The sequence below is a fragment of the Dermochelys coriacea genome, chromosome 11, assembly GCF_009764565.3.
Source record: "Dermochelys coriacea isolate rDerCor1 chromosome 11, rDerCor1.pri.v4, whole genome shotgun sequence".
NCBI classification, from domain to species: Eukaryota; Metazoa; Chordata; order Testudines; family Dermochelyidae; genus Dermochelys; species Dermochelys coriacea.
Window position 1 is genome coordinate 42353277 of NC_050078.2, and position 14809 is coordinate 42368085.

The window sequence follows — 14809 nt, forward strand, 5'->3', positions numbered from 1 at the left end:
TTAGTAATGTCCCATGCTAAGAAAGGTACCTACTGTAATATTTTTTGTCATGTGGCTACCCATTAAGAATTGGACTGTAACCATCAAGTCATTTCAAAACATTAGTCAGATGGGTAGAACTTTCTGTCACTACTACTACAGTTAGTGAAAATTTAAATATCTTGTTGACAGTGCCTTTACCCACACAGTCCCATTAAGAGTAATAGAGCCCACATTATGTTTTAGTTGAAGTTTGTTACTATACTTGTTACTATACCTGACCCTGTGGTGCCCAACCAACTTGTTCCAGAAGTAGGTTTATGGGTTTAAAAAAAAAAATAGAAAAAAGTCTCTCTTGCTCCACTGCTGTTGTATCAAAATCAAGGGAAACAGACAAAAGATCAGATCCTGAATATCTATCTCCATGAGTAACTATACCTGCACACCTATTCCAAAATAAGAAGAAGAAACTCCAGGCTGTGTATGCTCTCAGGAAAGCCTTGTAGTTAATTCTTCCTTAAGTGCCAGAAACATATCTTCAAAACTAAAAATTTGGGGAACGATCCTCAGCTGCTATAAATCAGTGTGGCTCCACTGAAGTCAATGAACTTATTCCCATCCTATACCGTTGAGGATCTGGCCCTTAGTTTTAATGTGGTGGGGTTTTTTTTGTTTTTGTTTTTTTTAAACTCTGAACATCCACCAGTGACTTTATTAAATACAAGTGTAGACAGATGTAGCTCCCCTCCACTGCTTAAGGTAGAGGGTGAGTTCCTCCTACTCTCACTGGCTTGTGAGAGCTTTGTTAGGCAGGATAATCTGAAGTGGATCAGAAGGAGAAGATAGGACCTGTGTGAGCAGCTGCTGACTAGGAGCAGGTGGAGAATCACCTGATTGGGAAGAAGTGTCCCAACGGAGAGTGCACTAACCACCATCTGTCCTGCTAAAGAAAATCTGCCCCCTTCTCCTTTGCAGCCCTCATTTTTATTTGCTTTCACACCAGTATTTTCTTATCCAAGTCAGGTCTTTAAAAAATGGTATTTAGAGAAAATGGGATGGGAAGCACCATGGAGGTACCCCTCCCCAGCTCCACAATCTATCTGTGCACATGCACACTATAAACACTTTTGCTTAAATGGCTATGGGTCCTCTAACACCTGACACCTTCAGAAACATTTCTTGTCATTACATCCAATCATCACAGGATGCTGACTTTCTGTATCACCACTTGATGTGGAGACCTGCAATGATAGCCAGCAGAACTGCTCCTTCCTTATTTTGATCTACTTTAAGCACTGGTAACAGGTAGAAGAGATCTGGATTATGTTTCTCTAGGTACCTAAGGATAATAAAAGTCAGTACCACAGGTTATATGATCTGGAGAAAATAACTAACAAGTAAGATACGGATAACTAGAACATGAGAAAACATCAAATCAGGAAATATGAACTTTGTTTTGTTGTTGGCCAGATTACTTCTTTATTGGAAGTGGAGGACTCTGGATTGTCTCATATTAGATGGCAACCTCTAGCTCACCTTTCTTATTTTCTTAAAATCTCGAGAGATTTTAAGTGATGCTGGCATTTCCCCTGCTGCTCGGATACCTTTAACAAGCACAAATGAAAAGCAATCATCAGAATCAGCTAAATGGCACCCAACACATTGTACTGAATTATAGGAGAAGTGAAGGAACTTGCAAAATGAAAATGTTACAGGTCTAATCTGATCCCTATAGCCAACATCAATCGCTAAATCAAAATGAAATTAGCACTGTGAAAACAGAGAAGGACCTTTGCAAAGACAACATGATCATGATGCCCTATGAAGGAATTCCACAGCACAGTATATACTCTGTGGCTCGATATATTTCCAAGACTCCATCTATCCTTGCTGCTTTCCCCTCTAGATCTGCAAATCAATCCTATTTACTTTCTATGGAGCTATGTCTACCATCAGGCCTCCATAATGAGGAAACAGGAATTATTTCTCTTTCCAAATATAGGTGTCCTTGTAAGAACTTTCACCACCAATTCCCTCACTTTCCCAGGCCATGTCTTTGATGCACCTCTTGCTTTTTCCTGTCTCAATTCAGGCATATTTCTTCGCTTCCTACCCCTGATATTGTTCACCAACTTGAAGAAATCGCTTCTCCTATTTACCATCCTGTGTTCTTTCATCTCTCATGCTAGCTTGTTCAGGTGGGTCTTCCTGCTTGCTCTAAATCTTCTTCCAGCTCATTAGTCCTCTACTCCACCTTTGATCTTCATCTCCTTCACCTTTAGGCTTTCCTTTAGTGTGCTTTCTGATATCTGTGGCTTCCAGAAAAAGTTTTCCCTTAGCACTACAGTACTTTTGCTTTCTTCTGTGACCATCTCCACATGACCCTCTAACCCTACAGTACTTTTTGTTATTGCTGTAAACCTGCTCACCTTGTACTTTGCTTGCAGGTTTGCCTCCATCGGCTTCTGAGGGATCAGGCTATTTCCTTTGTCCTTTCCTGATCATGATGTGCTAGCTTTTTTCTTCAGCCCATGAGGCAACCTCCTTTGTTTGCTCTTGTACACCCTCCTCTGGGCCATTGATTCCAGAGCTCTACTAAGATATATTGATCATATTTCTCTCTTCCCACTAGATTTCACCCAGGTGGCCAGCCTTTCCTGTCTTTTCTTATCAGCTGTTTTCTATCATGTACAAGTTATGGTTCTTATATTTTACAAATTGACATATGGAAAATGATGGATTGTGTTAAAAGAACAGGAGAACTGTGGCACCTTAGAGACTAACATATTTATTAGAGCATAAGCTTTTGTGGGCTACAGTCCACTTCATCGGATGCATAGAATGGAACATTAGATAGTAGATAGATAGGCTGGAAGTTGCCATACTAACTGTGAGCGGCTAATTAGTTAAGATGACTATTATCAGCAGTGATGAACCCCATCCCCCCCAAAAAACTTTTGTAGCGATAATCAGATGGCCCATTTAGACAGTTGACAAGAGGATACTTAACTTAGGGATATAGATTCAATATGTGTAATGACCCAGATACTCCCAGTCTCTATTCAAACCCAAATTAATGGTATCTAGTTTGCATATTAGCCAAGCTCAGCAGTTTCTCACTGGGAGTCTGTTTTTGAAGCTTTTCTTGTTGCAAAATTGCCACCCTTATATCTTTTACTGAGTGGCCAGAGATGTTGAAGTATGCTCCTACCGGTTTTTGAACGTTGATTTCCTGATGTCAGATTTGTGTCCATTTATTTTTTTACGTAGAGACTGTCTGGCTTGGCCAATGTACATGCAGAGGGGCATTGCTGGCACATGATGGCATATATCACATTGGTAGATGTGCAGGTGAACAAGCCCCTGATGGTGTGGCTAAAGTGATTAGGTCCTATGATGGTGTCACTTGAATAATATATGCAGACAGAGTTGGCATCGGGCTTTGTTGACAAGGATAGGTTCCTGGTTAGTGTTTTTGGTTGTGTGGTTGCTGGAGAGTATTTGCTTCAGGTTGAGGGGCTGTCTGTAAGCGAGGACTGGTCTGTCTCCCAGATCTGTGGAGTGAGGGTCATTTTCAAGATAGGTTGTAAATCTTTGATGATGCACTGGAGAGGTTTTAGTTGGGGGCTGAAGGTGACAGCTAGTGGCGATCTATTATTTTCTTTGTTGGGCCTGTCCTGTAGTAGGTGACTTTTGGGTTCTCTTCTGGCTCTGTCAATCTGTTTTTTCACTTCAGCAGGTGGGTATTGTAGTTAGATTGCCAGGCAATGGACTCAATGTACCAGGAATTTAAGAATACATTCACCCCCACCGCTTCCTAATTCAAGTCACCTGAAATTCCTTACAGATTATGAAGGAAAAGATATTTTATGATAGCAATTCAAATTCATGTTACTTTTGTTAATGCCTTGAAAGATCTAACTTCTCTGAAAGAATTGTGGGGTATTATTTCTTTAGATATTTTTATTGCTGGGGGACAACATTCCTTCTTAGCAAGTTTAAGAGACAGAAATCATCTCCTTTATGCCCAGCAGTGCAAGATTCCCCATGTTGTCCTGGCAACGTACTTTAAACTAATCTGAAGGGTTAGTCTAAGATTAAGAGGACAAGTCAATCTCCAGATCCAGTCGATACTTGACTCTTTATTTAGACTACAATGAATGGTGACGGTCATTCTGGGGTAGTACATACACACTAGGAACTGAACTGAACCCACCAATTAATTTGAAACTGGTGGAACTTGTCAGTAAAGACTCATGGAATAAATTGCTTCAATTTAATTTTTAACAATAGCACAATATTAATTGAAAGGTTAATGCTCAGGGCTTAGGATGTTAACATGATAGAGACCTTAATACCACCAATATTAATTTCTTATGATTTTGTACCTGACAGTTTTCAGAGAGATCTGAAAAAGTATACATAGGGAAGGGATAAATTGATAAATAGCACTCAGTCATAAGAAGCCTAACCCAACACCCACTGAAGTTAGTGCAAGTCTTTCCATTTACTTGGATTGGGTTCTAATTATTTAGCAACAGCATGTCCCTTCTACTAACACTAGCATGATGAAATGGTTTATTAGCAAGGAAAATGGTTTCAATTTGAGGTAGAATGAACGAACTCCTCAGATCAACAGGAATTGGAGCATCTTGTCAGTGTCTCATTGCTTCCTCGGGTCCCAACCACTACTTATTACCCCTACCTGCTCAACTGCTTCCAACTCTCTCATGTTACATCCTACTACGCAAGAAGAAGAATGAGGAAATCATAATTTTAACGACTCTATCAAGTGAGCAGCAGAAACTGGGGTACTGTAAAGCTCTATATTTCTATAGGCCATGGATCCATGACCAGACTTGGCTCTGGTTTTGTCTTGGCAAAGTTCATACATGATGACAGAGTTTTGCCACCCCTGAAATGTAGTTAGGTGGGGTAATCTCTGGTTTTAATCATCCACTCATTTCTCTACAGGTCATCATTTACTATCATCACTCTAAAAAACAGATATAGAATGAGGTAAAATAAATGTATTCTTTTAGCAGACTCATTTGTATATAATGTTTGTTGTAGTGGTCTTTACTGGACATCCTCCAATATATTAACAGTAAGATGCTTTTATCTGTGGCAAACAATCTTACTCAGTTCTTACAGAACACCTCCTGCCCTAACCCTATCCAAAATTCTAATTAACCAGGAGTTCATATTTTCATACCACTCGGCAGTTTGATTATGTAAGTGCTCATTCAATGCACTAAAGACCTTAATCACCTCCTTCAAAGCACATGGCTCTATATAAGGCCTCCCATGTCTGAAATACATAAGGATCATCATCATAATAGTGTGGCAGCTGTGCTTTCTGCAAGCCAGAAAAGTTAGTTATGAATACAGCAGACACACCTCAGCTACTGTCTACCATCTGCCTAGTTATTGGGTAGACAACCACAGCAGACCAACACAGCTGCTCCTGACAATGTGAAAAACATCAGTACTTCCTTAAAGGCTTTGGCAATGTGGATAAACAATTTCAGTGAAAAGAATATTTAAAATTGCTTCAAATTTTCGCTGCAACTGCTATTATGCCTCACACCACAACAAAGTGATTATGCTCAGTCAAATGGATTTTGTTCAGCAACTGTAACAATTTTACGCATTTTTGCAGAATACCAGTTAACAAGGCTAAAAGACCATTGTCCAGGACAAAGAGCTTTCATTATAGACACACTAAAATAATTACTGAGGTCTTTTATCCTTTCTTTTCTTTTAAGTAAAATGTTTTTTCACTCTCAAGAGTTACTTTGGGCTGCATCTTGCACTCTTTACCCGGCCACACTCAAAGTGTTTGAGGTTTCTCAGAAAACCCTACTTTTACATAAATGACCCAACTCCCAATTATTAAGGCTGAGCACACCATTTTCAATTAATAATTCAACATATGTCACCAATTTTTGGTCCCCATGTTCTCAAATTGACAGATAGAATTCTTGAACTGAATCAGTATTCCTCCAAGAGTGTGCTAGGGGTGGTGTTCTATGTGTGGTAATGGTGTTGGCATGGGGGAGGCAGGCCAGCAGTGTTCTACGTTACAGGTTTCTGCTAATGAACGACTGTCACTCAGAAAGAACAGGTCATCATGTTGTTGCAGTACAACATAAAGGATGAAGTAGGAAAAATTTTGAAGAGAACAGAACAGATTGTTTACTAATTTTTTTAAAAAATTAGCCTTATATTAAATTTCATAATCTCAAAGAAATTTAGTACTGCCAGTGGTCCAAGTGTCCCAGACAGCCATGCATTACAATATTCAATATCTGATAGGGCACTATTTTATTAAATAGGAATACACAAGGTCAGAACCTCTATAGCTTGTGAGATTCTATGACCCCTTGTTAAAGTTCCTGGGTTCTGATCTTTAAACACTGTCCTTATCTAGCAGTAAGAGGAGTAATCACAAACTGAAACTGAGCATCACAAATGTTTACAAGACAGTCTCCCTGGTCCTCATCCCATCTGTGGCATAGTTGTGATAGACAACAGGTGAATACTGCTCCACTGGAAATCTCGAGGGTAAAAAAATGAAAGTTGCATAAATTACATAACCCAGCAAGTATGATTTGAAATCTAATTTTTATATGGTGATCTCAGGGTTTTGTTTACATTTGCAAACTTTAAGCATAACTTAGAAGTTGTGGCAGATTTAGATATTTTGCATTCCCTTCTCCCTACACAAACCTGTTGGATAAAACTATCCAGAAAGAGCCCATGTAGCAATCAGGTTGTTCTGCCAAGAGACTGCAAAACATTTTCTGACTATCCCCCAGTATCATTCACAGGAGAGGACTCTCTTTGTATACAGATCATAATGCCTTTCCTTGGTGGAAGCTATTAAAAAGGGCTAACCCACCTAATGGTCCATCTGTAGAGAATATGGGCTCAGTTCTGCAAGCAGCTGAGTACTCCAGACCAAAATGCTCAGCACCTTGCAGGATCAAGTCCTGTAATTCCTTTTAGGAGACATCAGTGAAAAGTCTTGTGGTGAAAAGCAGTTTGACGTGGCCACTGGAGGATTTGTCTTGTATAAGGGAATCCTTGGGTTGTGCAGACTCACCACACCTCCTATGACACTCCCCTATCTGAAGTGTCCAGCTGTACCGTACTCAGCATTTCACCAAAAAAGTATGTTTATTCCCATGAAGCCTTTCCACACCCAGCTCCTTTTGCTCTAGCTTGACTAGGGAGGCAAAACTGGGCCAAATTCTGCCCTCACCTCCAACAGGTTCAACCCCACTTAAGTCAGGACAAAATTCAGCCTTCTAAATTATACACTCTGAAAAACTGCAGCTTTCTTCAGATTGGCTGATTTTATGTCAGGAGGCTCATTATTGCAGTTTTATTCTGGTGTTATTGTTCCAGTAAAGTAGCACAAAAAAGGTTAAGTTAAAAAAATCACTTACTAGTATAGTGGGCTTTTCCTCCAAGTTTCCACAGACTTTTGCCCTGGCCTAGATCAACAGCCCCTACATCTAGTCTTCTCTCTTCCTTCTCCCCCCTTTTTTTAGTGGGAGGAAGGGGGCTATTCCAAGAAGAGAAATGGGAAAACACTAAGGGACAACCTGGCCAAAAGTGAAATGGAATCTGAAAACGTAACACAACTGCTGTATTATCTTCCATACACTTTTAAACTTTCAAGCTATCTAATAAACGTACATGTTTATACTAATTGTTAACAGATCGTAATTGGAGCTAGATTAATGAGAAACCTGCTGTCACATTACAGCATACATTTTTAAAGACATCTTTAAACATTTGGACAAAGTATCTATATATATTTTAAATGGCATTTTTAACTGGTAAATGTAATTATCTAACTGAAAAAAAAGGATAAAATTGATTGAATCAAAATATTCTGTCATTGCCATACATAAGCATCCAAAGTACCTTTTACAACAAATGAAAGTATTCTTTATTTTATGCTTTTAAAAATGCATTATGGTAATTGCTGTGCAACAAATTACCTTCTTTGCTTTAAGGTTGGGTACAACATCCCTAGAATGTATATCAATTGTGCAAATTGTCATGATGCTGTGACGGTCACTGGAGTGAGTTCCTTAACAGCATGTTTATAAGGGCATTCAGTTGAGCAATCTGCAATATAATTATATTTCAATGGAGATATTACATTGTGAGGGGAGAGAAAACCTATTATATGTCAAGTGCTAAATGGTGCAGTTCTTGTACCAAGACACATTTATTGGTGTTTTTAATCAAAGCAAATAACTTTTGCAAACTAATAATGGTATTGTTTTCTTACCATTTTAATTTGCTTCTTTAGTAACAAAAATACACTCTACAGCTAGTGGCCATTACTTCATTTCCAAATGAACAAACACTGGTTTGCAGTATCATTTGCACTACTACATCATCAATGTGCTATGTGGTTAACTTATTAGGTGTTTAACATCTAACACATAGCATATGTACAGTAATATTATTACTATATTTGGAAATGAATATGAATTATTTTTGTCACAGCTGCCATAAAAAAAATTACATGTTTTGCCCTGATTCTCTAACAGTAAGCCTGCTTTGTGCCAGACGATTGGTGAAAAGCAGGTTGATCTGGCCACTGGAGGATTTGCCTTGTATAAAAGAATCCCAAGGCTGTGTAGACCCACCAGACGTCCTGTGACACTCCTCATCCCACCTGCTGCTGTAAGGGATGTGGCCTGGGGACAGAGGGTATGGCTCAGACACCCCTATTCCCCAGAAATCCCTGCCTTTTGTAACTCCTGGGGGCTATGGTAGATCGCATAGACTAGAGCAGATTGAAGACTGCTCTAATTTATCCCAAGGAACCAGATCAGCACAGGATGTCTATCATCAGGGCATAAGGTGGTTTAATGGCACCTTCGCACTCTCCCCATCCTGAGCTGCACAGAGAGCTCTTTGGGAGCAGCCCAACATCTGGACCTACTGTCTGTACAGATAAGCCTAAGCACAAGTTGGGAAGTCCAGGTCTTAGCACAATATATTTTCTATGAAATATAAAAATTTTGGCCATTGTGAACATTATGGTGGCTGATAGCAGAACTTTTTAAGTTTGGGAACAGTGACTTTCAAACTAGCTTTCTACAAAAATATGATTAAACACCTCTTTGACCCAGCCTTCCTAATGTACTGAGACCCCGACCCTGCAACGAGATCTGAAAAGGCAGATCCTTGTTGTGCCCATGCAGAATCTCACTGGAGTCAAGGAGAGTTTGTGCAGATACAAGGGTCTACACAGGGCTCATAACAGGATCAGGACCTAAATCCTGTTTTTTTCTTGTTCCCTAAGAAAATTGCAAGTAGGGGAGCATGGTTTTGTGACCTCCTTACTAAGATAGTGAAAATTTCAACTTAAACCTTGTAAAGCCTTCAGATACTATGGGGGACAGTGTCAAATTGCAATTAATAATCTTACTTTCTACACTTGCATCTCACTTTCACACACCTCTTTGTGACTATAATCTTTCAGAGCAGTTTCAACCCCCCTCTTCAAGAAGCTCAAAGGCAATTCCAACATCAGCAGCCTACTAGATCTGACTGCCCATCAAAACCACTTGGGCAGGATAATCAACACCCACTGGTTCCATGGCTTGTCTTTATATGGTGCTACATCTGCTCAATGTGCAGCAGCAGTTAAAAAAGCTAACAGAATGTTAGGAATCATTAGGAAAGAGATAGAAAATAAGACAGAAAATATCATGCCACTATATAAATCCATGGTATGCCCATACCTTCCATGATTTTGTACACTGTTTCTTCTAAACACCTCAAACAACATTTCCTTTAGGCAGAATGCTGGTTTTCCTTAACATGCTAGAGGTGTGATTTATCATGTTCTAAGCATCTGTCTTCTTCTGGACACCTCTTCAAGTCTATTTTCCAGCAGAAAACAAGGCATATGGCCCAAACAGACACAATGCCCACATCCATCTGTGACTGGCCAGAAGATTGCATCCAACTCTACTGGACATAGTCCTGACTATAACTATCCATTTGTGACTTCTAGGCTTGAGGTTTAGGAATAAATCCAATCACTCTGTAAAACCTCCTGTTGATTTACAAGGCCACAGATTTAAGGTCCTGATATTCAAAACCCACCGTGGGATTAGCCCTAGATAGCTGAGAGATGATTTCTTCCTCCACGATATTCAACAGCAACTACATTCCTCTGGTTTACAATGAAGCTATAGAGGGGCTCATGAATATGAAAGTCAGAACTTTCACAGGAGCTCAAGCTATACCTTGGCAACCCATCCCACAAGGGAGAGGAATGTCCACAGAACTAACCAAAAAACATATTTCTTCAATTTAGCTTTCCCTCAGCACTTTCTGCACATGCGGGTACATCTCACACAATTTACAATGTATAGTACCAAGTTGAGCTCCTTATAATCCCTACCATTATTAAGAAAATGATTTTAGTGGACTGTATCCAAAGACACAGCGGTGGATCACTGCTCATATTACTCAACGATTGCATATAATTTGGCCTCACTGAAACAATCTCTGCTCTGAAAAGGTTGAACTCTGGGCTATTATGAAGACTAAATTAACTCTCATCACTCGAGTGAGTGATCCATTCACATGAAGGTCAAAATCAGTAGTTGAGCAGCATGGGAAAGCTGGCACTGTAGCTGACTCACCTACACTTACTAATGGATAAGGCTGTATTATTTTCTCAGGCAGCAGGGATTTCAATGTAAACATAAAATTAACCATTTTCTGTGAAAAACAAAAACGTTGGGAAAATGTAAAATTCAACCGTTCCGCTTTTTCTTTTAACTGCACTATTTAGCTAAAAGCCTGAAAGATTTCAATGTGATTGATCTTGCTGAGAAAGGTATGAAAACACAGGAGGCAAATGAGGGTAGGACCTTAGTTGGTTTCTGCTTGGAGTCTCTTAAATTGAGCCTGAAGATCAGACAATTGATAGCACTAGGGAGGGAGAGAAAATAAAGAAAGGAAGCTAGCGGGAATCAAGGACCAGCATCTCCCAAAGAAAATAATACACTTTCATCAGGGAAAGAACAGGGTCAGGTCTACCTTCTTACTTTTAAGTTCCATTCTCTTTCACACCCCATATTAGGGCTGATCAACAAATGGAATTTTCATCTCACAGGAAATTCTAATATTTCATCTGATTTCATCCTGAAAGGGGACCAAAAAGATAGATTAAAAAAATTTATAAAACACAAAGTTCCAAAAAATTTCAACATCAGAAAAGTCAAAACATTTAGTTTCAGATTGAAATTAATCTCTGCATCTGCCTGAGCTGCTGCTGTGCTTTATGAGAATTGTAGTTTCAGGTTTCTCATGCCCCCACTCTTTCTTATGAGCCTTGCTCACTGGCTAGCCTACATCTTCGATGATTCATTGTTATGCCTCTGTGGCTGGAACTCCCATTCAACCACAGGGAGAGAGCACAGTGCATTGGGGGAAATATAGTCCAGCCAGGAAGCAGGGCCCATAGGGGAGAATGGGGAGCTGAAAAAAACTACAACTCCCAGTAGGCACTGCGGTGGCTTACGCAGAGATTAATGTCAACCCAAAATGAAATGTTTGATTTTCCTGACAGAAATTTCAGCCAAAAAAAATCAATATTTTCCTGCAGAAAATGTTGGTGAAACCCCCTTTGCTGATGGAGAAATGTTTTGTTATTTTTTTTAAGATAGATTAGATAGAACCAGACCAGCCCCCACTTCTGCTCTCAATACTTTAGTCTGCAGGTCAGACTCTTAAATGTTCCAGTTGCCTTGGGGTGACTAAACCATTCAAGGCTTGTCCACTTGTGCCAATTAAACTAAATTGGCTTCCTAAACTGATTTAGTTATTTCACTGCAAGTCTGCACATCCATGCTTTTATTTAAAAATAAGTCTCCACACACCAAAGTAACTGAATCTGTTCTCAAAAAAAAAAAAAAAAAGAGTACTTGTGGCACCTTAGAGACTAACAAATTTATTTGAGCATAAGCTTTTGCGCGCTACAGCTCACTTCATCGGATGCATTAGTGAGCTGTAGCTCACGAAAGCTTATGCTCAAATAAATTTGTTAGTCTCTAAGGTGCCACAAGTACTCCTTTTCTTTTTTGCGAATACAGACTAACACGGCTGCTACTCTGAAACCTGAATCTCTTCTAATTATGTGATCATTAGAATTAAATAACCTTTAGTTATTGGGTGGCATACTACTCGCTTAGTATTATTGTGAAATATAATGCAATAATCTTTGTTTATCTAGTGTGACTGTGTGGCACAGATCAGCCCTCAGAAATAGGGGGAAGGAAAAGCATTCAAGAACACTTTCTTACCATGCCCTGTCTGATTAGCAAAGGGCAGGAAGACCAGAAGACATCCCCTTTCTCGTAAATTCTTCCTCTCTGCTAAATGGTTTAGTAACCCTCAGGTCAGGTGGCAGACAGGCTCCATCTACCCTGGCTGGGCATATGTAGCCAGTTAATTCACCCTTCCTTCTGTGGTTTCTCCCCCCAGAAGCAGCAGAATGCATTCTGGATGGAGCCCTTATGTTTTCTAAAATAATTTGTTTCCCTGCATTGTGTGTCACAATAATACTAAGCAAGTAGTATGCCGCCCAGTTATCTTACCTGCCCTTCGCAGATCCAGGGCTTTGAAAAGTGTACAAACTCCTCTTCTGTACTGTACATTCCCACTGTCATTTGTATTTCAACATTCTCATCAAATTGAAGGTCACCCACAGTGTCAAATAGCTTCAGCAAATATCTGGTAATCTGTTGATATGCATTAAAAAATTGCAGCTAGAATAAATTTCATTTGGACACCAACAGCAATAGAAGAACAAAATCATGAAGAATGAAAAGTTTGCCTGCAATGGGTCAGTTCCTTCAGAAACTATTTCCACTAAATTCATTGCAGAGACAAAATACAATCTTGAAAAGCTGATCTCTTGGCCTCCAAATAGTCTGCTAAGGATTTCTTACAAAGAATGCGTCTATAAACACATGCGCATAAGGCAACAAATATATGGCCAGTTATTGTTACTTATTAGTAACACCTCAAGAAGGAGGATTGTTATTGTGGCACACAAACTAGTCTAGCAGGAACCACAAGTCTTGGTTCTTTTATTGTCTCTGCCACAAACTTTCTGTTTGACCTTAATGTTTAGAACACATTTTGTGTTCCTCAGATAGACGACGTTATAAAACTGCAAAGAATTTTCATTATCTTACAGTTCTATACATCTTCAAAGCACTTTACGAGCAATTAAATAATGAATTAATCCTTTCAAAGAGCCCTGGGAAGTTGGTACATATTAACCCCATTTGCAAATGGGGAAACTGAAATAGAGGAAAGTTAAATGACATGACTAAGCATGCACAACACATCAGAATTCAAAATCAAAACCAGGCATTCATTCCTTCCTGCACTGTGCATGGAGCTCTATGAAAGCTTTGCAAATAATTCAGAAAAAAAAAACACATTTTGTCAATGATCTCCAAATTGATCACGTTTCTCAGGTGGATTTACATGATTTCAGATTATTCACTTATTAATTTCTGCAGAAAACTCTTGCTCTGTACTTTTTTCAGGAGAAGTTCCTTGGCAAATATTCAACATTTGAAATACAAATGTTTTGATTATGCAAAAAGATAAAATGCTATGACTCTGTTCTTTGATTGGATGAGTGTAACACTTGGAGGTAAAATATTTGTGATTTCAAATTCAGCACTTGTTTTCAGAGGAAGGATGGTCCAGAGGATGGCTAGGATCCCTACCTAGGACCCAGGTTCAATTTCCTTCTCAGCCACAGGCTGTTGACTTTGAGTTAGTCACTTAGTCTGTGTCCCAGTTAGCCATCTGTAAAATGTGGATAATAGCATTCCCCTACATAAAAGGGCTATTATGAGGATAAATGCATTAAAGATTTTGAGGTGCCCAGATGTTATAGCAATGAGTACCTAAGATAGAGATATTTTTCTATGAACATTGTGCTATTAGTTTAAAATTAATTCTTACAGCAAAAATTCCTGCCAGTAAACTCATCTACCAAAATATTTATAAAGCAAACCCAAATGTGGCTAAAACATGAATGAAACAAAACTCATTTAAAAAGTGGGCAAATATTTGTGGAAAACTTCTGTGGTATCCACCCAGCCCTGATCTCTCAGATATGCATCTTCTATCATCTCTCAGATATGCATCTTCTATCATTTCTTTACCATTTTCACATATAAGACTTGGTTTCTGCAGCCACTTTATATGCACGTATTTCACTGATTTGATTGGGAATTCTACTTGTGGAACATACTTAATATAAGAGAATCTAACCTTTGTTGAAGATGTTTAATTTTTCAAGCAACCCCATCTGGTCTATTATTTCTATGACTTTTCTTGTCTTCAATCACCCCAGCCATAAACTTGTAAGCTGACTGCGAAGAGGTACAAAGGAATCCCACAAAACTGGATGACTGGGCAACAAAATGATAAATGAAATTCACTGTTGATAAATGCAAAGTAATGCACACTGGAAAAATCATCCCAACTATGCATACAAAATGATGGGGTCTAAATTAGCTATTATCACTCAAGAAAGATTTCTTGGAGTCATTGTGGATAGTTCTCTGAAAACATCTGCTCAGCGTGCAGCAGCAGGCAAAAAAGCTAACAGAATGTTCGGAACCATAAGGAAAGGGATAAAAAATAAGACAGAAAATATCTTGCCACTATATAAATCCATGGTCTGCCCATACCTTGACTACTTCATGGAGTTTCAGTAGCTCCATCTCAAAAAGATATGTGAGAACTG

At 39.1% G+C, this 14809-nt stretch overlaps 1 pseudogene; it reads right to left on the minus strand.

The window, feature by feature from the left end:
• Window positions 1-14809, minus strand: part of LOC119863514 — a 224216-nt pseudogene that overhangs the window by 189005 nt on the left and 20402 nt on the right.